General features: G+C 43.7%; 1 long non-coding RNA gene across 1 annotated transcript in view; it reads left to right on the top strand.

The window, feature by feature from the left end:
- The window catches only part of LOC143942009 (uncharacterized), an 87,774-nt gene extending 62,156 nt beyond the window's left edge, over positions 1-25,618 (top strand). The window contains exons 2-3 of the long non-coding RNA XR_013264633.1: positions 2,476-2,668; positions 25,339-25,618. This is a non-coding gene — a long non-coding RNA (uncharacterized LOC143942009). The remainder of the gene's footprint in view (positions 1-2,475; positions 2,669-25,338) is intronic.
- Positions 25,619-25,946: the final 328 nt, after the last annotated feature.

The following is a 25,946-nucleotide window of genomic DNA, read 5'->3' as shown; positions in this document are numbered from 1 at the left end:
ATTTACCACACTAGTGACAAACACAAGGTAAATACCATATAAACTGACTCTAAAGTCAATTCACTAAACCATGTAAATAAATAAATCCATTTGTTGAATAAGTTGTGGTCTAGCCACATGTTAGTCAAGGGATATATTCAATTAGGGCTGGTTGTTAAGGAGCCGGAACCTGCCAGTGTCCTTAACAACCAGTAAATAAATTGTTAATTAGCAGGCGTCCTCTAACAACCATTACTTAAGCAGTGGACAGTCGCTGTGTCCTTAACAACCATTACTTATCTGCTATCAGCGAGGAACAAAAGAATTGCCTGTATTAAACCATTTTTTTTAAATACCCTTCGGGTCTGGTATGGATTTTGAGGGGAACCCAATGCCAACATTCTTTTTTAAAAATGCCGAGGGGATCCCTCCCAAAATCTATACCGGACCCTTACCCGAGCATGAAGCCTGGCAGGCAAGGAAAGGGGGGCTGAGTAAGCACCCCCCCAGCCATACCAGGCCACATGCCCTCAACATGTGGGGGTACTTTGGGGGAGGGGAGACTTACTTTAGTAATTGGCAAAAAAAAAGTAAAAAAATGCTAAGAGTTATTGTACTGCAGTTCCTAAAGTAGTATATACGCTTTGTGAATTGAGCCCACAGTGAGATGCATTGCAGTGCTATTGGTTTTGAACGGCACCCCAACATATCTGCACAATGCACATATTGTAGTACACCAAAGCGCACAGATGTGACCAATGTGTGTGTTTTGCTGAGTTAAAAAGAAAGTGTGTTGCAAGGCTTAGCAAATTGTATTTAAAATACACAATATAACGTTAAACTTGCACTACCGCAATGCCCTTGTGTGAACTGGCCCGTACAACTGAAATCCAAATTGTAAAGGTTAATATGAACAACAGTTTTGTAAATTACGCTTCTTGTATGCTTTTTAGACCTTGCGCCTGCATTGCTTAACACAGGACAAATAGTAGCTTGACCAATGAGGATCGTCTAAACACAGCCACCCTTTTAAGCAAACAAATTTTAACCTTTTTATTATTTTTCTTTTTTTTTAAACAGATTTGTGTTAACTAAGCGCATTTGCATAGCTCCCAGCTGTCTCACTGGGCTCCAAATCCTCATGTCCCTAATGTCTGCAAGTCATCTTTTTTAGTATCCATTCTTGCAGATGTATACATATTTGAATTTATTCTTTCACTACAGATAGCCCTCTGTGATGTCAATACAGATACAGTAAAACCTTGGATTGCGAGCTGAATTTGTATTTCCGGAAACATGCTTGTAATCTAAAGCACTTGTATATCAAAGCAAATTTCCCCATAAGAAATAATGGAAACTCAGATAATTTGTCCCGCAACCATTTATTCATAAGTCTTTCCGTTTATAGTCCATATAAAAAGATTATAGCAATGTGATAGGTTACCATAAAATCTCCATCCACAAATGGAAGCCTCCACAAGGGGATTAGAAGCAAAATCCAGCAGGAGCTCCAGAGTATAAAAGAGAAGAAAGGCGCCTCTAAGTGTAGCAATCTGGTTACATTTAATGAAGGTACAACATTTAGCAACTCACATGGTTGATGATTTAAAGAGCCACATCTAAGTATGCAGGCATCCAGTGTAAAGCTGTCCACATAGACCGCCCTCCACACCGCCGGCTCTCACCGCTGTCAGTCTGCCATCGTCTTCCCAAAAGACTAACCTCCAGTAGAGCAATTTGAAAGGCTTGAAGCGCTTGTAGAGTGCAGCATGGAAGAGATGATGTCGATGGTGGTGTGGAGGATGGTCTATGTGGACAGCTTTACCGCGGATGCCTGCATACTTAGATGTGCCTGTTTTAATCATCACCCATGTAAGTTGCTAAATAAAAAGGGTTGTACCTTCATTAAATGTAACCATATTGCTACCCTTAGAGGCACCGCTCTTCTCTTTTATACACAGTTGTGACATGACACTACTTGTATATCAAAACATTGCTTTTTAAAAAAAAATGTATAAAACATTTTTTGATTTTCTCGCAAGATATTCTCAAACCAAGTTACTCTAAAACCAAAGTTTTACTGTACTTTATGTACACCTTAAAGCTGAGAATGTGTGGACACTTCACCATCACTATATATGAGCTTGCTGGATATTTATTTTCAAAACCATTCAAATTAAGTTGCACCTCTTTTCCCACAGTCCCCTAACTTAATAGGAAAACTATCACAAGATTTTAGAATGTGTTTAAGAGCATAAAAAATGGCAGTTGCAGGCAATAGAGAATTTTTGGCACCTGAGGGGATAGTGGGCTTTGAAGAACCCCAAACTGTGTGGAAAGAATGTGGAGGTTTTACAGAAAGCATTGCCACACTAATGTCTCTAAAATATGCAGGCAGTAACTACAAAAGGTAAGACTTAAAGCTGAGCTGAACAGACATGCAATGTCTTTTCTGAAATTAAGTAAATTTACCTGCCTGTTCACAATCTTTTGCAGAGTGTACACTGAACTGAGCATGTGCAGCTCAATGCACATTTCTGCCATGGTGCATGTGTACCAGGGTGAATTGCATGCACAAGAGGCACATAATACCTCACCAGTCAATCATGATGGTTGAAGACCGACCCTGGAAGAAGCCAGGGAAAAGATGCTGGTGCTGGCGGGAGACTTCACAGGTGTGGAAGTAGAGGTGAGTGTCATGGTTATGCAATGATCTTCCTGTTTGCTTACCTCCCCTCATGTGTTCAGACTAAGAGGCCAGCCACTTCCACCTGGTGGTTTTTATAACCTCTCCTCTAAGCATGGCTCCACCCCAGGCCCTATCAGGGAACCTTATATTAACCTGTGTACTGCAAGCCAAGAGTGCTGATCAACCATTGTGTATTCCTTTGTGTATTTAGCTTCCTGTTACCTGCCGTGTGCTCTTCTGTTGTTCTGTTACTGACTTTGGCGTGTCTTTGACTATCCCTGTTTGCCTGTGACCCTTTTGGCGTGTCCCTGACTATTCCAGTCTGCTTGTGGCCCTGACCTTGGCTTTGTCCCTCACCATCCCTATCCTCCTGTTGCCTACTGTGGGTGTGAGCTGGGGGACCCTGGGGGTCGCGACCTGGAGCCAGTTGCAGCCAAGTCCATCCTCACCACTCGAGGCTCTGGTGAACACCTGCTGGCTCTTAGATTCCGCGCCCTAGGGAATCTTGCGCTCTAACCCCGGTGGGACCTGTCTCCCGTCCGCAGCAGTCAGCCATAGGGTCTCCAACCTTGCAGTGCACTCCTGATTCCTACGGTGTGCATCTGTCACCTCGCCTCAAGGTGACCTGACAGTGAGTAATACTGAGTTTAGTTTTACTGTAAATCTCATGCCTGTGCAAGGCATTCCTGTCTGGACATGGAAGCAAGTGATGCATACATTTTTTTTAAAGGTTAGGACTGCAACAACAGATGCTGTGGATTTGTATGTGTATATGAGTGTGTATTCCCATCGAAACACGTGATGGCAGCTACCATGTGTGTGTGCGTAAAAGGGTTAACTACTTACTTAACCTGCCCCAGTGACAATCACTGTCAGTCTGCTGGTGCTTAGATTGTTGTCCCAGAGCAAGAAAATCTCTGAACAGGGTTTGGCAGAGTGTATATGTCACATTCTGGTCTGAGTGGTGGGATCTGAGAGTGTAATCTTTACTAGACATGTGCGATTAGTTTCGTACGAATCGCAAATTCGTACGAATTTCCCTAAATTCGTACGTTCGGGAGGATCCGGAATACGAATTGCCATGCGTCCGAATTTTGTACGCAATACGAATTTCGGATCAGTTGTCGTCGCATCGTCGTCATTTTGCTTATTATGAGGGGCTCCCACCATCCTTGTGCTATGCTGACTTCCTCCTGGGGCTGTACCTCTGCTGTGCTCATTATGAGGGGTTTCCACCATTCCTATGCTGACATACTGAGCATAGCAGGGGTACAGCCCCAGGAGGAAGTCAGCACAGCACAGGGATGGTGGGAGCCCCTCATAATCAGCACATGGCTGCCATGCACAGCTGCTTTAATTTTTATCCCCCGCACTGTATGGGGTCAGCGCGGATATGTGGGGTCACTGGAAATTGTTTGGTGTTACCAAGCATGTGCTCTCCGCACATCCCCGGTGACCCCAAACAGTTTGGGGTGATCAGGCAAAAACTGGACCAGCGATGCATGGCAGACAATCCGCTTCTCTCTTGTATTTTCAAATCTTAACGGAACAAACTGAAGAGAAGCTGATTGGTTGCCATGGGCAACTGCTTCAGATTCTGTTCGCTTCAAGCTTGATCAATTTCCCTAAATGTCTTTTTATCTGTTCTAGCAGTCATATGTGTAAATGAGAAGAATGGTGGGGGCACATCAGGGCACATTGGAGCACATCAGGGCACATTGGGGCACATCAGGGCATATTGGAGCACATTGGGGCACATCATGGCACATCGGGGCATATTGGAGCACATTGGGGCACATCAGGGCATATTGGAGCACATTGGGACACATTGGGGAACATCAGGGCACATTGGAGCACATCAGGGCACATTGGGGCATATCAGGGCATATTGGAGCACATTGGGGCACATCAGGGCATATTGGAGCACATTGGGGCACATCAGGGCATATTGGATCACATTGGGACACATTGGGGTACATCAGGGCATATTGGAGCACATTGGGGCACATCGGGCACATCAGGGCATATTGGAGCACATTAGGACACATTGGGGAACTTCAGGGCACATTGAGGCACACCAGGGCACTCTCTTCTCGTCCATCCCAGATGATGTCACAAGCAAATAGGGGTAGATGAGAAGCGAGGGGAGGGATTGTGTGGAGGAGGGACAGGGACCAACTACTAAGACCAAATGGCCATCTCTGCTGCAGACAGTCAGTTCAAGGAATGTTCAGAGTGAGGGAGGGGTACCCCAGCTTTGGCAAATTGATTTTCAAAAATGCCAACTGCTCCATTAGCTGGGGGAACAACTGGGATCTTTGGGGGTGACAGGATGTTTCCGTCACAGAAAACACCCGCTCACTCTGGACACTTGTCGGAGGGCAGGACAGTAGATCCTTGGCAATATCTGTGAGGGCAAGCCACTCCTCGCTCTTCCCCTGCCAAAAAAACATTGGATCTGTGGTGCGGTGCACTGGTGGGGCTGACAAATAGGACATGACAACCTCCTTTGCTGATATGGGTTTCTTGGGGTGCACTATGCTGGAGGTTCCCATTAGGGTGTCAAGTGCCTCAGCCAAGACAGAAGATGCTCCACTGGCAGGAGCTCTGCTCACTTCACTAGATGTAGATGATGCATGGGAGAGGGGGTCTTCAATATCTTCTTCCTCCTCTTCCTCTTCTCCCAGACTTACCATCTACCTTTCCCTCTGACGCACACTGTCGATTAGTCTGTCCCGCCATGTTGTCAGAGCACTACACTGCACAGCCATTTTGCCCTTGATGCGAGGGTCACACATGGCAGCCAGCATCAGTTCTGGGCAAGAGGCGGTCAACTCCTGCGTGCGCCTGCCCAACTCCATCAGAAATGTGTTTAGCAGAGCCAACACATCAGGTTGAGGGCCACCACCAGGCAAAGGTTCCTTAGCCGACTTGAACCGCTCCAATTTGCTCTGAAGGTGGTTGAAGAGTGGGAGCACATGACCAATGCTGGCATCCTCATGGCTTAGGTGTTCTGTGACAGAGAGGAAAGGCTTGAGGACTGCCACAATCTGCCCGATTATGGCCCAGTCCTCCTTGCCTAAAGGTCTCTCTATGCCAATGTTATGATCACAGGCCATGGCATGGAGAGCCTTCTGCTGCTCAAGGATGCGTTCCAGCATTGCTAGGGTTGAATTCCAGCTAGTCCCCACATCCTGTTTTAGGCAGTGTTCTGGAAGGCCTGCCTTCCTCTGTTCCACTCTGAGGAGGGGCTGTCCCTCACACTCCGATGGAAGTGGCCAGCCATCTTCCGACAAGAGTCCACCACTTTGGACATCCTTCCATTGCCGCCAGTTACCACCTGGTGGAGAAGGTGGGCTGAGCAGCGCACACCCACAAAGCTGCCATCCCTTACAGCCTTGACCATGTTGCTGCCTCCATCAGTGACAACATAGCCAATCCGGTAGTTGCTGTCTGCCTGTCCAAACCACTGCAACAACATTTTCTGCAGGGCTTGCAGGATGTTTCGCGCTGTGTGCTTTTCATCAAGCACCTCAGCGTGCAGGAGGAAGGAACGGTACCCATGTTTGTCAACTACTGACGAGGATCCAGATGTTTGAACTACATCATGGGACACCTTGGCCTGCCACCAATGTGCCGTCAGGGACAGGAAGGCATGCTGGGCACTACACGTACTCCACAGGTCAGTGGTCAGGTGCACTGCCTGTCCACCTGCCCTTCCAATCTCCTCCTTGAGCACCCCGACACAAGACCTGTATAAGGCTGGCACCACAGTTTGGCTGAAGGTCTTACGTGATGGCACACGGTACTGTGGTGCAACAGCCTGCATCAATTGCTTGAAGGGCTCACCTTCCACCATGTTGAAAGGTGCTCCTCCAACTGCAATGAGCTGGCCAATCAGGCGTGTTATTTTATGCACCTGCGCCCGAGACATACCCTTACTCCGAAAGCCACCAAAATCTTCCAGGGTGGCCTGGCTGGTATGGATTGGATGCAGGATGGTGGCTGTGGCGGTGCCACTATTGGTTCCCCTTTTGGTGTTTGGAGGAGTGACCATGATACTTTTCTCCCCTAACAGCACTGCATGGTGGTGCACAGGCATGTGCTGGTTCATGCCACTGTTACTGAGATGCCCTATGTCTCGGCCCCGGCTGACCTCCCTGCCACAGTGATTGCATTTGGCCTTCTGGCCAAATTTGGCCTTCTGAAAATGCTGCCAAATGCTGGAACGGCAGCCACCACCTCAGACACTGCCTGATGGAATAACTTCCACTGCAGTGGTCACACTCTCTTTCTGAGGTTCGGCAGGAGCGGGAGGAAGAGACCTGAACATCCCAATTATATTGGGTGCTGTGATGGATTGAGGTCTAATGGTTGCATTGGCCTATTCTGATGCTGGAGGCTTAGAAAGCACTTGGGCAGGGGTCTTTTCAGGAGAAAAAAGTAGTGGGGACTGAGGGGAGATACTTTCTGGTCTGTCGGTGGTGCCAACATGGGTAGAGGGCTGGAAAATAAATTTGTCTACAACAATGTCAGGAAAGCCTGCTTCCACCTCTTTCACATTGCCAAGGGAACAGTGATCATTAGAAGCAGTAAACTCTGTCTCCTTGCTGACCACTGCCAAGCTCTCTGTAGTGCTGATGGTGATGGCACTGGCAGCAATGGTGGTGGTGACATCATCATGAGCCTCGGCCTCCTGACATGTTTCCTGCTGCATGGCCAGGATCTCCAGCTTTGGCTGCACAAATGTATGTGCACTGGGAACCCCTTTGGCCTGCCCTCTTCCATAAAAGGTACCGGGCAGCATGTTACTAGCAGCAGTGGCAGAGGTAGTAGCGTCACTTTTGCTATGAATTGTGCTGCTGGTTCTAGGAGGTAAATCCTGGAACAGCTGGCAACATGCAAATGTCTGCTGTTTGCCAGGCTCTTTACCACCAGCAGTCTTCACTCCCAGTCGCCTCAGCTTTATGGGAGGTGAGCTGAGCTCAGAGAGCGCAGAGACAGAATGTCCCACCTGCTGCTCATGTACACGGCTCATAGCTCTCCCTCTCCCAGCAGCACTCTTAGCCCACGTACACACGGTCAGAGATTTTGCCAACCAAATCCATCGGATTTTGCCCGTCGGATTTAGTCCGGCGGATTGTGTCCGAAACTGTTGCATACGCGGTTAGGCCAAGTTGGCGAAAAATCCGATCTTTCAGAACGTGATGACGTAATTTCGTTACGATGGGACTACATTCAGGCTAGTAGCCAATAGCTTTGATGTAGGAATTTGATCTGAGCATGCGTGGCACTTGGTCCGATCAAAATGCTCTACACATGATCGGATTAGGTCCGTCCGGCCCAGTTGGTCGGGAAATATTTCCAACATGTTGGAAAATTGGGTTGGACGGAATCAGTCCGATGCATACCACACACAGTCAGATTATCTGACGACACGGTCCGATAAGACTCATTCCGACAGATTCTCCGACTGTGTGTACAAGGGCTTACTGCTTTTTTGGCCTTGTTTGCTGCTAATTTTTCCTTTAAAAGTTAGAAAAATGTAGACAAAAAAAAATATGATTTTGATTGCAGCAAACTAACACCAAAATCACCAAATGTACAAAAAAAATATTATACCAACAGAAAATAACAAAATATTAACTAAATGAAACAAGAAATGAAAAAAAAAAAATGATCTCTCAAAACCAACCAAAAAACGAATAAAACCAGAAACTAAACACTAAGGCCGCGTACACACGCGGGGACTGTTCGCCCAACTTTGTCCGTCAAACAGTTTCGGCAAACAGTCCGCTCAAAATTAGCATGGACGGACATGGCCACACACGACGGACGAACAGTTTGCTGAAACCGTGCGCGATGACGTGAACGGCACGTACGACGGGACGAAAAATACGACGTCCTATACACTGCATTATAACTTTCGGCGTGAAAATCCTTTCTGAGCATGCGCGCAACTTTGTTTGACGAACAAGCCTACACACGCGGGGACTGTCCGCTGAAACAAGGTTTCAGCGGACAGTTTTTCGGAATTTCCGAAAAACCTTGTTCAGCGGACTGTTCGCTGAAACTGTTTCAGCGAACAGTCCCCGCGTGTGTACGCGGCCTAAGAGATGATACACTTGCAAACTACAACTGATATAAACTAAAATGAACAATGAAAAGCTAAGGATTGCAAAGATATTCGCTCAGATGCACAGACAAATAATCGTGTGATCTGCTACACTAACTAACCCACAAAGGGAAGTCACATGATCGGGCCTGCCCTGTAGGCCTCAGCAGCAGAAGAAAACCTCTGATTGGTCAACCAAGTCACGTGTTGTTTTCGTAGTAACGAAATTTGGACATATTGTCATATTGAGGTATATATTTTTTCCTTTAAATTCATCGTAAATTCATCGTAAAGAAAGTTAACGAACCTAACGACAATTCGTATTTCGTACGAATTTAAATTGAATTTCGGACACGAAATATGAAGTACGAATTCATTCTAACATGAACCGGAACGGAACGAAACAAATTTATTGACGGCGCCCATGTCTAATCTTTACAGGGTCAATTACTGATGTTGCATGAGAAGTTCTGGTTCTCATGCGACTATTTAATTAATTTCACAGATGTTCAGTAGGGATGAGGTCAGGGCTCTACAACTGCAGACAACTTGGGTTCCTTAAAGTGGTGTTCCACAGAAAAAAAAAAATCCTAAATTTTTTTTTTAAAAACAACTCACCTCTAAATGCCTGTTGATAAGGGGGGTCCCTCGTAGTCTGCCTCCTTCAGTGCCTGGGCTGGTGACATCACTTCCCCTCGGCACAGGAAGGGCTCAGCTCTGCCCCCTCCCTCCTGTCAGTCATCTGGGACATGTGACAGGTCCCAGATTACTGCGCGACCAATCACGGCGCGCGGCGCTGCATGCGCAGTGGGTGCCCGGCTGTGAAGCCACAGCCGGATGCCTACAGTTAGAATGCCGGCACCACCGAGCGGAGGGGGGAATGAGCAGGGCTTCGTTCCCCCGCATCTCTGGACCCTGGGACAGGTAAGTGTCCGATTATTAAAAGTCAGCAGCTGCAGTATTTGTAGCTGCTGGCTTTTAATTTTTTTTTTTTTTTTTTTTTTTTTAAGGGAACTCCTCTTTAACACCAAACTTGAAAAACCAACTTGAAACACCAAACATGTCTTTAATGACCTGGATTTATGCACAGGCGCTCAATCGTTCTTGAATAGAAAAGACCCTTTCAGAAGCTTTTGCTACAATGTTGTAAGTGCACAATTGGCCAAAATGTCTTTTTATGCTGTAGCATCAGGGATTTTTTTCTCAGAGAACTCCCCCTTTCTAAATCATCCTATGCAAAATTCCTACGCATGCACGGAAACAATTCAACGTATTCTCTGAAGCATTGAACTTCATTTTCTCGGCTCGTCGTTGTGTTGCACATCACCGCGTTCTTGACAGTCGAAAGTTCAGAGAACTTTTGTGTGACCGTGTGTATGCAAGCCAAGCTTGAGCGAAATTCCGTCGGAAAAACCATCCAAGATTTTTCAGATGGAAATTCCATCATTGTCAGAAAAGCATTAAAATAGATCCACTGCAGCCAGCAATAATAGAGCCACCTGCCAGCAATAATAGATCCCGCTAACAACAATGGACCATCTGCAAATCCCCCCCCCCCAGCAAAAATAAACTTCGGGCAGCAACAACAGGTCTCCCCACAGCCAGCATCAATAGACTCTCTGGCAGCGAGCAAAAATAGACCCCTCCCTCTACAGTAGATCTATACCAGTAACAACTGACCCCCCCAATAATATAAGAATAACCCTCAGCAACAGCAGGTCCCCCATCAACAATATACCTCCTCAGAAACAATAGACCCATCTGCAGGGCCTTTATGCTGGAATCTCATGTATAGGAGCTGGGTGCCTCTCCTAGAGAAAAAAGATCGTTTTACTACGGATGATGATTGCTAATAAATTCCAACACAGGTGTGTCAGTCTTGACTTAAAGTCTCATTTCTTGTGTTGTGCCAAGTGACGTGATGGTGTTCTGCTTCAGTTCTGAGTAGAGATGAGCTGCGGGTTCGACTCGAACATCGTCTGTTCACCCGTTCGGTGAAATCCAAACATTTTGGGCCGTTCATGCCAAATTCGATTGGCACTCACGTCTCATAATTCACTGTGGCATCACAGTGCATTGCTGGCTGATGATTGGCCAAGCATGCACTATGATCCGCATGCTTGGCCAATCACAGCACCGCCAGTGAAGAGAGCCATAATTCCCCACAGGCAGGATGCCTGTGGCCAATTATGGCTCAGGAGGTTTAGGGTTTAGTACACGCCCCACACTATATAAGGCCGCCTGCACGGCGGCCTTGTGTAGTCTGTTGCATCGGCTAAGAGAGAGAGAGATAGATGGAGAGACAGTGTCTGAATTTCCTTTGAAGCTGTTGCAATTACAGTCGGTGTATTGTGCCACCTGCACAGTGTACACCTAAAACTACTCCAATTGCTGGTGTTCTCCTGATCCTATACCACAGACAGCTGCTGCATCAATTACAGTCGGTGTATTGTGCCACCTGCACAGTATACACCTAAAGCTACCGCAATTGCTGGTGTTCTTCTGATCCTATACCACAGGCAGCTTCTGCATCAATTTAGTTAGTTAGTTAGTAGTAAGGTTGAATAAAGACACCAGTCCATCCGCTTCAGGTCTACAATTGTCCCTATCCCTGTACATTGCACACTCACACCAGTGCCTAAGGCTCTATTTTTCAGCCCCTGTTTAACAGGTGCATGTAATTACAATTTTTGATTAAATACTTTGCAGCAGGGCTCATTCCTGCACTCCAACTATAGTATCTGTGAGGGGTTGCAGTGTTGTGGTACCAGCACCAGTGCCTAAGGCCCAATTTTTCAGCCCCTGTTTAACAACGGCTTGTAATTACAATTTTTGATGCAATACTTTGCAGCAGGGCTCATTCCTGCTCTCCAACTAGAGTTTCTGTGAGGGGTTGCAGGGGCCCAATTTTTCTGCCCCTGTTCAACAGGTGCATGTAATTACAATTCTTGATATAATATTTTACAGCAGGGCCCGTTCCAGCGTCAACCAAGAGTAACTGTGAGGACTAACATCAAAGGCCCAGTTTTTCTACCACTGTTCAACAATGGCATGTAATTATAATTCTTGATATAATTGCTCACAGCAGGGTGTTCCAGCGCCCACCAAGAGTCACTTTGAGGGCTTACAGTGTTGTGGCAACACCTTAGGCCCAAATTTCTGCAGAGCATGTAGGGCAGACCCCTACTTTCAAACATCCAACTTACAAATATCTCCTACTTGCAAACGGAAGGAGACAACTGAAAGTTAGATGAAATCTACCCCTAGGAAGGAAAATTCTCTCCTGTTATGCCGCATACACACGATCGGAATTCTCGTCGGAAAAAACTCTGAAGGTTTTCCCGACGGAATTTCAACGGAATTCGGCTCAAGCTGTCTTGCCTACACACGATCACATCAAATTCTGATTATTTATAGCGCGGTGACGTGCAGCACGTACGACATGACTATAAAAAGGAAGTTCGATAGCCAGTAGCCAATAGCTTCTGTCTCGTAGTTGAATCTGAGAATGCGTGATTTTTGGAATTATCGATAGAAAGTTTTTCCATCAGGAAAATTGAGAACGTGCTATTAATTTTTGGCTGGCGGAAATTCGGACAGCTAAATTCCGATGGAGCATACACACAGTCGCATTTTCCGATGAAAAGCTCTCATCTGTCTTTTTCTTTACCCGGAATTCCGATTGTGTGTACTCGGTATAAGAGTTGATATAGGAAAAACGTGTCTCCTCTCCACTGATGCTTTATCCCAATCCTTGTTTTACTAAAAACCACAAATTTTCAAAAAGCATTTGTCATTGGGACAGAAAGTGAGGTGAAATCTTCTGAAGAGGTGCACAGACGGAAAAGGAAAAAATTTTTTACAGGAGTGATAACTCTTCCCTATGTTTTCCAAAAAGCTTAAAAATAGATTTTTTAACTGGAGCTACAATTTTAAAAATGTACCAGTTAAAAATTACAAACAGATTCTACTTAACAACAAACCTACACAGTCCCTGTCTTGTTTGCACTGCCTGTATATTGCTGTTCTGAGTATATAGGGCCTGGGAGCCCTACACCTTTTCCTTTTTCTAATTTGGGTACGTGGTTCCCCTTAATATCCGTACAAGACCCAAAGGGGCTGGTAATGGGCAGGGGGGGCTATCCATGCCATTTTTCTCAATGATTTTCATTCATATTGCTGGAAACCAGACATTACATTAAAACCGCAAGCAGTTTTAAATGACTTTTTTTTCCGTTAGAAATGTAATTTTGTGCAGGGACTGTTCTAGACACGGGAAACACGTGCCACTTCACAGGCATACTATAGACACCCCCAGGCACAATATTTAAAGGAATATTTAACTTTTTTCTCACTTTAAGCGTCATTAAAATCAGTGCTCCCCAAAAAAACTGCCGTTTTTAAAACTTTTTTTGCATTGATACGTCCCCTGTGGCAAGAGCCGGGTCCCCAAACCCTTTTTAGGACAATAACTTGTATATTAGCCTTTAAAATTAGCACTTTTGATTTCAAAAGTTTGAGTCCCATAGACTTTAATGGGGTTCTAAAGTTTGTGCAAATTTTCAGTCCGTTCGCAGGTTCTGGTGCAAACCGAACCGTGGGGTGTTCGGCTCATCCCTAGTTCTAAGCATCATTAATATTCATGTCATGTTCTGCATAATGTCCAACTATACATCCAGAACCTTCCTAGATTGCTTGGATACAGAGGAGACCAGAGACAGAACCAAACAGCAGCTGAGCACACTGAGCAGGCTACACTAGCTGATTGCTGCGCTCTGTTAAGCAGCGAGCCGAGTAAATTTACTTAGCAATTCTCCTGTTAAGCAGCAGAACAAAAACGATATTACACTAATCCTAGCACCTACCTAGGATGGTGCTGCAATTGTACTGTGGGAGTGTGCATGATTTTTTCATAGCTGGAAACTAGGGGGGGGGGTCTACCACCATGAGAGATTTTAAAGGTACACAGGCTGCTTGTCTTTTTATCAGCATGTAAAAAGTTTGCTTTATGGGTAATCAAGGAAAGAATGGGTGGGGAGATATCTACTTATCATTGCATCTGAAAGAGTATTGTGATCCATTTCATTCCTCCACTAATACTGACACATGTCCACATCTTTCCTTTGCTCCATAGAGGGGAATAATATTGAAGCTGCCGGCAGGAATATTTTGTAACAAGTTGCTAAATCCCACTCAGCAGTTCCAGCACATCTGAACAACGAAGGCACTGTTTATTACCATTTAGGTTATCAGAAAATGCTTAATAATCTTAAAGAATGCTTGAAATTATCTTCCCATTGGTGGCTAAGGGGTCTAAATTCTAAAGTTAGAGTTTATCCATGGTGAATGTTATTCAGTAACTATGGCTTTTGGGCTTATGTGCTTGTTTGCTACATGTGAGTGCATGGTGCTGCACAAGTGGAAAGGATAGCCTGGCAGCTGCCTTGAGCTGTACACATTCATTAGTGTCTGCACTGTATGTGGGCCTGCATGGGCATTGACCTTTGTACTTTTCTGTGTGTCTATAAAAGCAGATAGTCTTATCAAGGAGCAAGCATTATGTCAGGCTGTATAATGTCAGAGTGATCCACAGGTCTTTGATGATAGACCAGGTCTTTGATAAAACAGAGTAGCACCCCTCCTGATACCTGGAGGCAGAAGGATCACCCTGAGAAACATGGAGGGCTGATATTTACCTCAGGCAATAGAGAAAAATGTGTACAGGTAAGAGTAAGCCACTGTTTGATGTAAAACAAAAGGAGGTGATAAATTTTCACTCAAACTCCAGGAAAAGAGCGGTAGAGATGTCAAACCATCCATTACCAACCTGAGGACTTGGACTCCCAACAATGGATTCCAGTACAGGAAAAACGGCCTTTAGGCTGGAACCAGAAACATTCTTAGAAGTAGAAGTGGTCTCTAATATCAACACTATCTTCTCTAGTTGCAGCAGCCTTAGTGATCCTGCTGATAGTTTCCCAGGCTCTCTGCAAGTTCCTCAGTACCTCTAGTAGCAGAGTTGACTCTGGTATTTTATCACAAGCATTACTTCTCCCTTCCCATACTCTGCGAGGCTCCCTGAAGCCCAGTGCCTCAAGCAGCAGGCCCACACTAGACAGGAAGGCTCCTCTGCTCCCAAGCCTTTACTCCAAGCACATGCAAAGGCCTCCTAGCCCCCTGGCTTAGTCACTCAACTACTCCTGAAAGATCCCCCCCCCCCAGGCCACAGCCTGGAGGGAAGGGAGCACTCGCATTGTCCCCTCCAAATAATAATACTCTACCCCAGCATGCACCAGTGTCAACAAGTGTCAACAAACCTCCTACTGGTTGGCTAGAGGAAACATAAATGTTCAGAACTTTTTTTTACTGTAACCTCCCACACTATTGCCCACACTATTGCCAGAGGTACCAGTGATACTTACTGCAGAGAACTGCCTCAGTTCTACTCAACCAAATGAGAATATAGACTATAAATTCATCTGGACTGACTACCACCTGGCATGACTATTTAGGACAGAGTGCTACAACAGTAAAGACTATTCACTCAGCAAAATAAATGATCATATTTCCTTCTACATAATTGGGTATTAGATGTTGGCATGGTTTTGCTTTTAGGCAATAGTGTGATATAAGGAATGTCACTCAAATTGTGTAACGCTGTTACAGTGTGCCCAGTCCAGACAAGAGCTACAGTATATATGAGGGTGCACTGGCCCACTTTTATTTAAAAATAACGAAAGATAAATCAAACAAAAATATTCACCCTCCCAGGGGGTTATCAATGTTGCAATAGTCCAACAAAAATGGTTCAACTTTATTGTCTCTGAGTGGTCTCTGGCCACACTCAGCATGCAGTGTCCTTTGACATTCCAGCAAACAAAAATAACAACCTGGCTGTACTGGCTTCTGCGACACATCATCTATCTTCTGCGACGCATCATCTATCTGAACCAGGCTCAAAGACCTCTCAGGCTCTTACTTGCAGTCTCTGCCTGAACTACCCTGAACCTAAAAGCCAACCAAACTCCTATGCTAAGACCTCCTGTTTCACATGTAGAGAACCCTGTACTGCTGTTATGACCTTGATTATAACAGGTGTGCACAGCTGCACGCCCAGCCTGCTGTTCTCTGACAAGACCCGGACACCTGGATAGGGGGCTCTACCCTCTCAAAGCTCTTTCAAGCCCCAGGACTCCATACCCTGATCCAGGAATTACATAACCCAGAGAATGCTGCAAGATCACATTTCTCATCTCAGAACTAGCGTTCTGTAGTGCCCTCAAACTGTATCTTTGGGAACCCTGTGTGCCTTTTGCCTACATTCACATTCATGTCATGGCCTAGCACTGCCACACCGACCTACTACACAGCCACTGCCATGGCTTTACTTTTTCCTCTCTGTATAGTTACATACGAAAATAATGTATCAAACCTGACATTCATACAGTTGGATAGAAAAGGGAGTACTAAATAGTCCAGCTACTCATGTAAAACTGTGACGTATCAACTGTGTTACAGCATAATAACATATTTTCTGCCCACAGGTGAATACATATATACTCATAGGCATCTCTTAACATCTGGTTCTAGGTAAAGTCAGGCCATAAATTATATGCAGTGTGAGTCAGCACTGAAGCACATTCTGGGAGTACAGTGACGCAGTTAGGAGGCATGTAAGCACTGGATGATACCAGGTATAAAAGATGAAACTATGAAGACATACTTTGTCCCTAAGGGGCTGTTTAATTACAAAACCTGTAAAAGAGTTTCTGACACTCCAAGATCATTTTACTCACCTTTACTTTTCCTTAAAACAGAACTCCAGCTTCTGTAAAGTTCCCTTAGTAATTTTGGAATGACATATGAGGGGTGTTCAGTACAGGAGAACTATGAGACCAGGCTGCATGAAAACATGCCCCAAGAAGGAGCACATGGACTCAAATGAAACAGGCTTGATCAGGGGGATAACTAGAAATCAAAGGGCCCCATAGCAAAATTTTATATGGGGCCCACTCCCACTCTCACCCAGGGGCAGATCCAAAGTCTAGTCTCGGGAGGGGCACTGCCAGAAAATATAATTTATATAAATAAATATAAAAATATAATATAATTTTTGAGGGCAATTTATCAGGGCAATGGCTGATGTTGGTACTTCAATCATCACGGCACCATGGCTGTTATGGTGTCTGGATGATTGAAACACATTATTTCTATTATTACATTGTTATAGAAAATGAAATAGTTCAACTCACCATAATGCAGAATCAATGGGAGCCCCGAGTGTGTCACTTGCCACCATCGCCTGCCACCAGATACAGATTGTCACTTGTCACACATTGCAGATTGTCACTTGCCATGTCATCTGCCACACGTTGCGGATTGTCACTCGCCTTGACACCTGCCACACGTTGCAGATTTTCACTTGAAACGTCACCTGCCACCAGATGCAGATTGTCACACGTGCAGATTTTCCACTTGCCACGTCACCTGCCACAAGTTGCGGATTGTCACTTGCCACGTCACCTGCCACACGTTGTGGATTGTCGCTTGCCACGCCGTCTGCCATGCATTGCAAATTGACCACTATCACCTGTCACACATTGGGGATTGTCCACTTGCCACGTCACCTGCCATAAGTTGCGGATGTCTCTTGCCACACATTGCAAATTGTCCATTTGCCACATCACCTGCCACCTATTGTGGATTGTCACGTCACCTGTCACCCGTTGCGGATTGTCCACTTTCCACGTCACCTGACACAAGTTGCGGATTGTCACTTGCCACAAGTTGCAAATTGTCCACTTGAGACATCACCTGCCAGACATTACGGATTGTCCACTTGCCATGTCACCTGCCACATGTTGCGGATTGTCCCTTGCCACATCACCTGCAACATGTTGCAAATTGTCCTGCCACACATTGTGGATTGTCCACTTGCCACGTCACCTGCCACAAGTTGCAGATTGTCACTTGCCACATGTTGCAAATTGTCCACTTGCCACGTCACCTGCCACCCATTGTGGATTGTCTACTTGCCACGTCACCTGCCACCCATTGCGGATTGTCCACTTGCCACGTCACCTGCCACAAGTTGCGGATTGTCCACTTGCCACTTCACCTGCCACACATTGTTTTTTATTTAGATGTGATTAGATGTTGATTAGATGTGTGCTGTGGCTTAAGAATTGGTCGGCAGACCAAGCCTCTAAAAAAGCTCTCATTGATCTGCCCTTTCAAGGTGACCGCCTGTTTGGAGCTACCCTGGATGACATTATTAAGGGTGTCACAGGGGGAAAGAGTACCTTCCTGCCTCAATCTAGGAAATGCAAGGAGCCTCATTGCAGACGGGGGCCTTCATTTTCAGCCTATAAGAAATTCTTCCGGGCTCCTCGGATGGCAGATAAAAGAAATAGGTCTCTCAAGTCTTCCCCGGGAAGTTCCAAGCAATCTTGGTCTGGTAAGCCTACAGCAGGCTTCTCCGAATCCGACAAGACTCCTTCAGCATGAAGGTCTGCTCTCACCCATTGCTGGGGTGGGGGGACATCTTCGCTGGTTTCCAGATTCATGGACCTCCTTTGTGAGCGTCAAGGGGGTCCACAAATTAAACCTTTTGGGGGTACCAAAGAAGGGGGACAGAATGTGTCCACTTCAGGGGGGCCTGTGTCTCCTTGTGTGGATATATTTCCTGTAAAGGTTCGAGTGACGTCCGAACTACATAAGGTCCCCTCTAATCCTGTCCAAGAAATTGGGCTATGTGGGTCTGACACTGGAGTGAATGCTGACCAGGTTGATAGTTTTTCTTCTCAAACATCGGCCCCTTTAGCAGGGTCAGTTCAATGGGAAGTAACTGAGGCTAGTGGCAACCTCGTGAGTTCCTTTGGTAGACGCAGCAGTTGTCCTAGTGTCACTGCACGGTCAACGCCTTCCTCTTCTGCAGTGCCTGCAAAGGACCGAGGGCAAAAGTCTTCCAGTGGGTGTAAACGTCCCTTGGAACCTACCTCTAAAAGAGGACCAGTCGTACCAAGGGCTGAGCTTCCATCCTGCTTTACAGTAACTGGTTTTAATGGACTATTCATTGAAAGCCAGGTACTGAGAGATAGAGGTCTGCCGGGATCAGTGATCCCTACTATGGTGAAGGCGAGGAAGTCGACTTCTAGTAAGGTATACCATCATACGTGGAAAGCGTACGTTTCTTGGTGTGAGTCTATTGGCGTTCATCCTCAATCCTTTTCTGTGGCTCAGATCTTAGCTTTTCTCCAACAGAACATTGAGCAGAAGTTGGCTTTGAGCACCATCAAGGGCCAGGTGTCTGCAGTCTTCGTTCAGCGACCCCTAGCCTCTCACTTTTTGGTTTGTACCTTAATTCAAGGAGTCTGGTATGTGGCTCCATGGGATTTAAACTTGGTGCTATTGGTTCTCCAGAAACCTCCATTCGAGAATATTCCCTTACCTATGTTGTCCCAGAAGGTGGCATTCCTGGCATTCCTGGTGGCTATTACCTCAGCCCACAGGGTTTTGGTGTTGGCTGCATTATCCTGTCATAGTCCCTATTTAGTACTCCATAGGGATAAAGTGGTTCTTCATCCCTGTCCGTCATTTTTGCCCAAGGTTGCCTCTGACTTCCATTTGAATGAGGACATTGTGTTTCTGTCCTTATGTCCCAAGCTGGCTCATCCCAAGGAATTTGCGTGGCATACCTTGGATGTGGTTCATGCCATTCGGGTGTATCACGAATCCACTTCTGGAGGTCAGACTCACTTTTTTTGGTTACACAAGGACCAAGGAAAGGGCTGGCCTCTTTTTCAGCTTCCATCTTCAGATGGATCAGGAGACTGTGACTCAGGCCTATTCTATTAAGGGTCGAGTTCCTCCTTTCCCTGTCATGTCGCATTCTACTCGGGCGCTTAGTACTTCTTGGGCCTTCCGTCATCAAGCGTCAATATCATAGGTTTGCAAGGTGGCCACTTGGTCATCGGTGCATACCTTCACTAAATTCTATAAAGTAAATATTTTGGCATCTGCGGATGCTTCATTTGGCCGCAAGGTTTTGATGGCTGCTGTTTAAGATTGGCTGCTGTTTAAGACCAGAGGCCGTCCATCCCTGTAGCAAATGTGTTAAGAACCTGGCAGCGACCTCCACACTTGTATGCCACACAGTATAAAATGCAGGGAAAGGGGAAGAGAAGGCTCCAATAGTATAGTAATTTAAAATGAGGTTCCAATTTATTTAAAATATAAGTTAAACTCTCACATTTAAAGTGGTTGTAAACCCTTACAAACCACTCTGACCTACAGGTAAGCCTAGATTAAGGCTTACCTGTAGGTCCAAGAAATATCTCCTAAACCTATACGGTTTAGGAGATATTTACCTGAAGACAGTGGTGCGCAGGCGCACTGGGTAAGCCGCACATCGTGGCAATATGGCGCGAGTGTCGGCTCCCGTGCGCATGCACGGGAGTGACGTCATCGCTGCTCCGGCGAATCACAGCGTTGGAGCAGCGAGACCCATGGAGACCCACCAAGAAGATGGACACTCGGAACTACAGGGGACAGCGGTGACTTCGCTGGCTCCTGTGTCAGGTAAGTGGCACATAATGGACTACTATGCGATGCATAGTAGTCCATTATGCTTTACCTTTGCAGGGAATCAAAGAGGAAGTAAAGCCATCAGGGTTTACTTCCTCTTTAAAGATTAGTGTAAACAGCACATAAGAAAAATTACTTCCCGGCGTCTTCCGCCAGTCTTACGTCACTTCCAGTATTATGTCTGACTCACAGGCCACTCCCTACGCGTTGCGTCAATCACGTGACTTCATCAGGGGATATAAACCAATGGTCAAGATTAAGAAGGCGCTATGTCAGTCGATGAACTCAGAGAAATTGATTTTATGGTACAAAAATCCAATTTTTTCTCTTTTCTCTTAATTGCTCACACCTGATTACAGACACTAATCAATTTCTTTTTACCCAGTCAACCTACCACAGTGTTTGCCAGAGGACTACTTTCTCAGGAAGAACATTGCAACCCTCCCTTATCTATAAGACACTTACTACACCTTCTTAACCATCCTGAACATTGCCCTCTGCACCCTCAGCAAGTATACATCTGTTAACAGATGTTGTTTATTATAATTTTCTCTATATAAACTGCCTACATACTATTTCCCATGCTGCCCTACCATTACCGATGAGAAATCCTTTATATGACAGAGTAGTCCTGTGGATACAGCAGCAGTACAAAGTGCCACGTCCTATAAATTTAGAGTATCAAGAGAAAATAGGGCTTGGACTTTTTAGGCACAGTCAACAAATATTCAATACAAAAATATAATTTTATTTTAATATAACTAAAAAAAATCTATGATCTAAAAATCCACATTGATAGTACAATACAGGATGTAATATACAATACTGCGGCTCTACAGAACCAACAATAACTTCAAAAGGACAAAGGATGAATACAAATCATTCTCTATAGTGTATATGTCCAAAAGTGTGGTTCAAAGACAGATATGCGGTGTAGTGAAGAAAAAATTTCTCTGCTCTACATGTTGCGCGTTCATAAACGCTACTTCAGGAGCATATACATGAACTATCAGGAAAAATGGAGGAAAAGAGAATATAAGAATATATCATTACAAAATCATCAAAATAGCAATAAACACACACACACTATATATATATATATATATATATATATATATATATATAGATTTATATATATATATATATATATATATATATATATATATATATATATAGAGCTGCAATATCTGTAACCAAAATGGCCAATATCTAAACGTCTTAAATGGGGACAGAAAAGCAACAAACCAGGTTGCTATGGGGGAGTGCTTAATATAGTAACATATATAGAGCAAAAATCTTATATATACATAAAGGTGCAGATATGAGGTCTGCAGCTTAAATGTAATTCATAATGTAACTACTGGTGCCACGGGAAAAATATAGGTGTAGACGTAGTTTAGAAATTTACGAGGCCCTAAGATGGGGGAAGGAAGGGGGGGGGGGGGGGGGAAAGGGACCAAACTCTTAAGTATATCTAGTTTAATTAGTATTAAAAGAACAGGGGTGAGAACTTACTTCATACTGTGGAGTAATCAAACACAAATTTTAAAAGAACAACACGGTATAGCCAATACGAAGGTACAGCAGACCGTGTGGTGAATTGATAACAATGTTAGTTGATCCTGGCTGACGGATGCAAATATAACATGTATATGAATAGCCTAGAATAAAGTATCATAATTATTAAATATTTCTTTGTAGAATCCTTATAAGTAAAAAAAGATACATTAAATAAATAAAGATAGTAATAATAAGCCTCATCAAACAACTGCAAAGTGGTAAGTGTATATACTGAAAGCAGAAGGTTGGACTGAAGGAGACTGTGAAAATAAAAATCATCAATAGGTGTTGTGCTAAATGGCAAGTAGCAAGGTAGATACAATATCTAGATATCACCCACAGTGCTGCACAGTTGTAAGGGAGCTCATGCCAGACACTAAGTATCCCACAAAAATTGTTTACGAATTGGCAAAACCTACAACAAAACGCAAATAGTGAAATCAATGAACCATGCAGCCCAGGAAGCAAGAGGGCAAATAGTCTGGCGAACACATAATTAACATGTCCCCTTCATAGACAAGACCCCACAATACAAACAGCCTCTGTATGGACATTAGCCGTGATAAAAAATAGCTAAAGAAAAGCACTGAAAAATCGCACTTAAATAAGCACGTCCCGCCTGTAGTCAGCAAATCAGAAATGCCAATGTGACCTCATCCGGACCGGCAGCCTGCGTAGTGAGATGGAAGGCAACACTCGGTGAGGGGAAGGAGAGCACCAGGAGTGACGTATGAGGACCCGGAGGAGGGAACCCCCTCCAACTGATCCTCCCTGCGTCACGCCCGCACACAAGGTGCAAGGACATGATACTGGGCGGCCACATAGCACTGGAGAAATCACCATTCCGCCAACAAGATGCAAGGAAAGAGGCAAATATGGAAACAGATAGGCAGCTTGTACATAAATTCTATAAATAAAGATGGTGTAAAGAAAATACATAATAATTAAACATAATTAAGCCGTAATTATATTGGTATTCAACTTACATAGAACTGAGAACTGGCCAGCAAAACCTAAGAATAAGTCCTCTTGATACAGTAGGATTATTGAGGATAAAATATTAATAAAAAATATATCAAAATTTTATTGGACAGACATAATTGACAGATTTATTATTAGTTAAGGGACTTGAAGGATGGACGGACCTGAAAGACTAGATGGAGAGCAAAACATGAAAAATAAAAATAAAAAATACATTAAATCAGTTCTTCATAAGGTTTGTAAGACTGAGCCTCATTAACCCCAGGGGCATGAATGGCATTCAGGCATTCTATCCAGACCGTCTCCTTGCGGAGGATTTGTTTGTCCCAATCACCATCTCATGGGTCTTTAGGGACCAAAGCTAACGATGAATGAGACCAGTGATACATTGAATTTGTGATATAAGTCAAGGTGTCTACTGACTGCGGTAACCATTTTGCCATTCTTAGAATAGTAAATATGGTCCTTAATTCTAGAACGGAACTGTCTAGCAGTTTTGCCAATATAGAAAGCATTGCATTTACATGACATCAGATATACAACATCTCGGGTGTCACAGTTGGCATGAAAAGTAGGGACAAATATCTCATCATTAAGAAGCATAAATCTGGTGCCTGTGGTGATCCAGGGGCAGAAAGTACATTTCCACATCGAGTTATGCCATTCTGGGGACGTCTAGATTGTAAGTCACCAAAATAGTGACTAGATGTTAACTTATCTCGCAGAGATCTCGACCTTCTAAAAGTAATTTCAGGTAGGGGACTAAAATATTTAGTAAGAACAGGGTCAGCTTGCAATAATGGGCAGTAATTTGCCAAAATATTGTGTAATTCTTGGTGATGTGAAGAGTATCTTGTAATGTATTTGATTGTTTGTATACTCTTGACCGGCTTGGTTTTGTATAGCAGGGAATTACGTGATTGGTGCAGTGCTTTGTTGAAGGCACTGCATAGTAATGATTTACTATAACCTTTTGCCTTTAGACGATCACAAAGTAAATTCGCTTGCATTCTAAATTCCTCAAGGTGTGTAAAATTTTGTCATAGCTGTAAATACTGGGCGTAGGGAATGCTGTGGATAAGAGCCACTGGATGGGCACTATCAGAATGTAATAAGGTATTGCCTGCTGTTTCTTTCCTGAAGAGTGTTTTTTGAAGAAGCATTTTGGTCTTTAAAAATAATTAGATCCAAGAATGGAATTTTTTGTAAATTGCTAGTCACTGTAAACTTTAAATTGAACTCATTCTGATTCAAATTGGTGACAAATTGAAGAAATTATGAGTATAGCCTTAGATAAGTATAGACAAAGTATCAAGTACCATCATCCAGAAATTTTTTAAGAATGAAAAAGTTTTGGTGTGGGGGTATTGGAGTAGCCGTTCACGCTAACTTTCTATAACCAACCCAGACCAATAATTGATGTTTGGACTATACCAGTACTTTATGTATAAAGAAAAAGGAGATGATAATAAAAGTTAACACATGTTTAATAAATACAAAAAAAGGACAAAATACAAAACATCATAGATAAAATCCTAATACACCCCAGAGCCTTTAGCATATACAGATACTCATAGAAGAGTTCAATTCTGGTGGCGTATAAGAAGGTCTCCTCTGCTAGTTTCCCGGATCATCCGTTTCTTCAGGAGGATATCTATATAAATTGTAATAGACAATGTACAAATCATTAACAATCAACCAGTTCATGTAAATAGAAAATTGGTACATTATTCAGCCAGTAATTATACAGGATAAAATCAAGGGAAATATAAGGATATTAACTCACCCAAAGGTTCAAAGAAAGGTAAAATTAAACAAATTGCAGGTAAGTGGGCCCCTATATATTCCCCCTACCGTGGGCATGGGGGATTGATGCGTATAGCTCTGGTAAAGTAAATAAAATAATATAATATAATAATAATAATATAAAATAATAATAAAGAAAAATCTCCTTTTTCTTTATACATAAAATACCGGTATAGTCCAAACATCAATTATTGGTCTGGGTTGGTTATAGAAAGTTAGCGTGAACGGCTACTCCAATACCCCCACACCAAAACTTTTTTCAAATTGGTGACAAAGGTAATTACACTAGATATACTTAAGAGTTTTGTCCCTTTCCCCTCCCCTTCCTTCCCCCCCTCTTAGGGCCTCGTTATTTCTAAACTACACCTATCTTTTCCCGTGGCGACAGTAGTTACATTATGAATTACATTTAAGCTGCAGACAGCATATCTGCACCTTTATGTATATATAAGATTTTCTATATATGTTACTATATTAAGCACTAATTTTGGTTACAGATATTGCAGCTTATATATATATATATATATATATATATATGTATGTGTGTGTGTGTTAATTGCTATTTTGATGATTTTGTAATGATATATTGTTATATGCTCTTTTCCTCAATTTTTCTTGATAGTTCATGTATATTCTCCTGAAGATGCGTTTATGAACATGCAACATGTAGAGCAGAGCAATTTTTACTTCACTACACCGCATATCTGTCTTTGAACCACACTTTTGGACATATACACTATACGGAATGATTTGTATTCATCCTTTGTTCTTTTGCAGTTATTGTTGGTTCTGTAGAGCAGCAGTATTGTATATTACATCCTGTATTGTACTATCAATGTGGATTTTTAGATCATGTATTTTTTATATGTTATATTAAAATAAAATTATATTTTTGTAATGAATGTTTGTTGACTGTGCCTAAAAAGTCCAAGCCCTATTTTCTCCCAATACTATAACATAAGTTTGTTTTCTGGGTTATTATTAACATGCTTTGATTATGCAAACACTGTCATTGATCTGTTTTAATAAACAGATTAGCTTGGAAGGCTAATCAGCCCCGACTAGCATAGCTGCAAAATAGAGAAATTATATAGTACCCATTGCTCAGCTATTAAGCCCAATTTACCACATTTAGGTACTGTACATCAATCAGTGTGGCAACACACCTTAGTGCTAAAAAGTATGGTTTTAGGGCCCTTGACCCGTTGGCTCTCCCCAGAACCAGATACC

This window comes from Lithobates pipiens, unplaced genomic scaffold (assembly GCF_037356315.1).
Source record: "Lithobates pipiens isolate NorthernLeopardFrog02 unplaced genomic scaffold, aLitPip1_a1.2 Scaffold_10, whole genome shotgun sequence".
NCBI classification, from domain to species: Eukaryota; Metazoa; Chordata; class Amphibia; order Anura; family Ranidae; genus Lithobates; species Lithobates pipiens.
The sequence above is the reverse complement of the archived record's forward strand: the minus strand, read 5'-3'. Positions and strand labels throughout refer to the sequence as shown.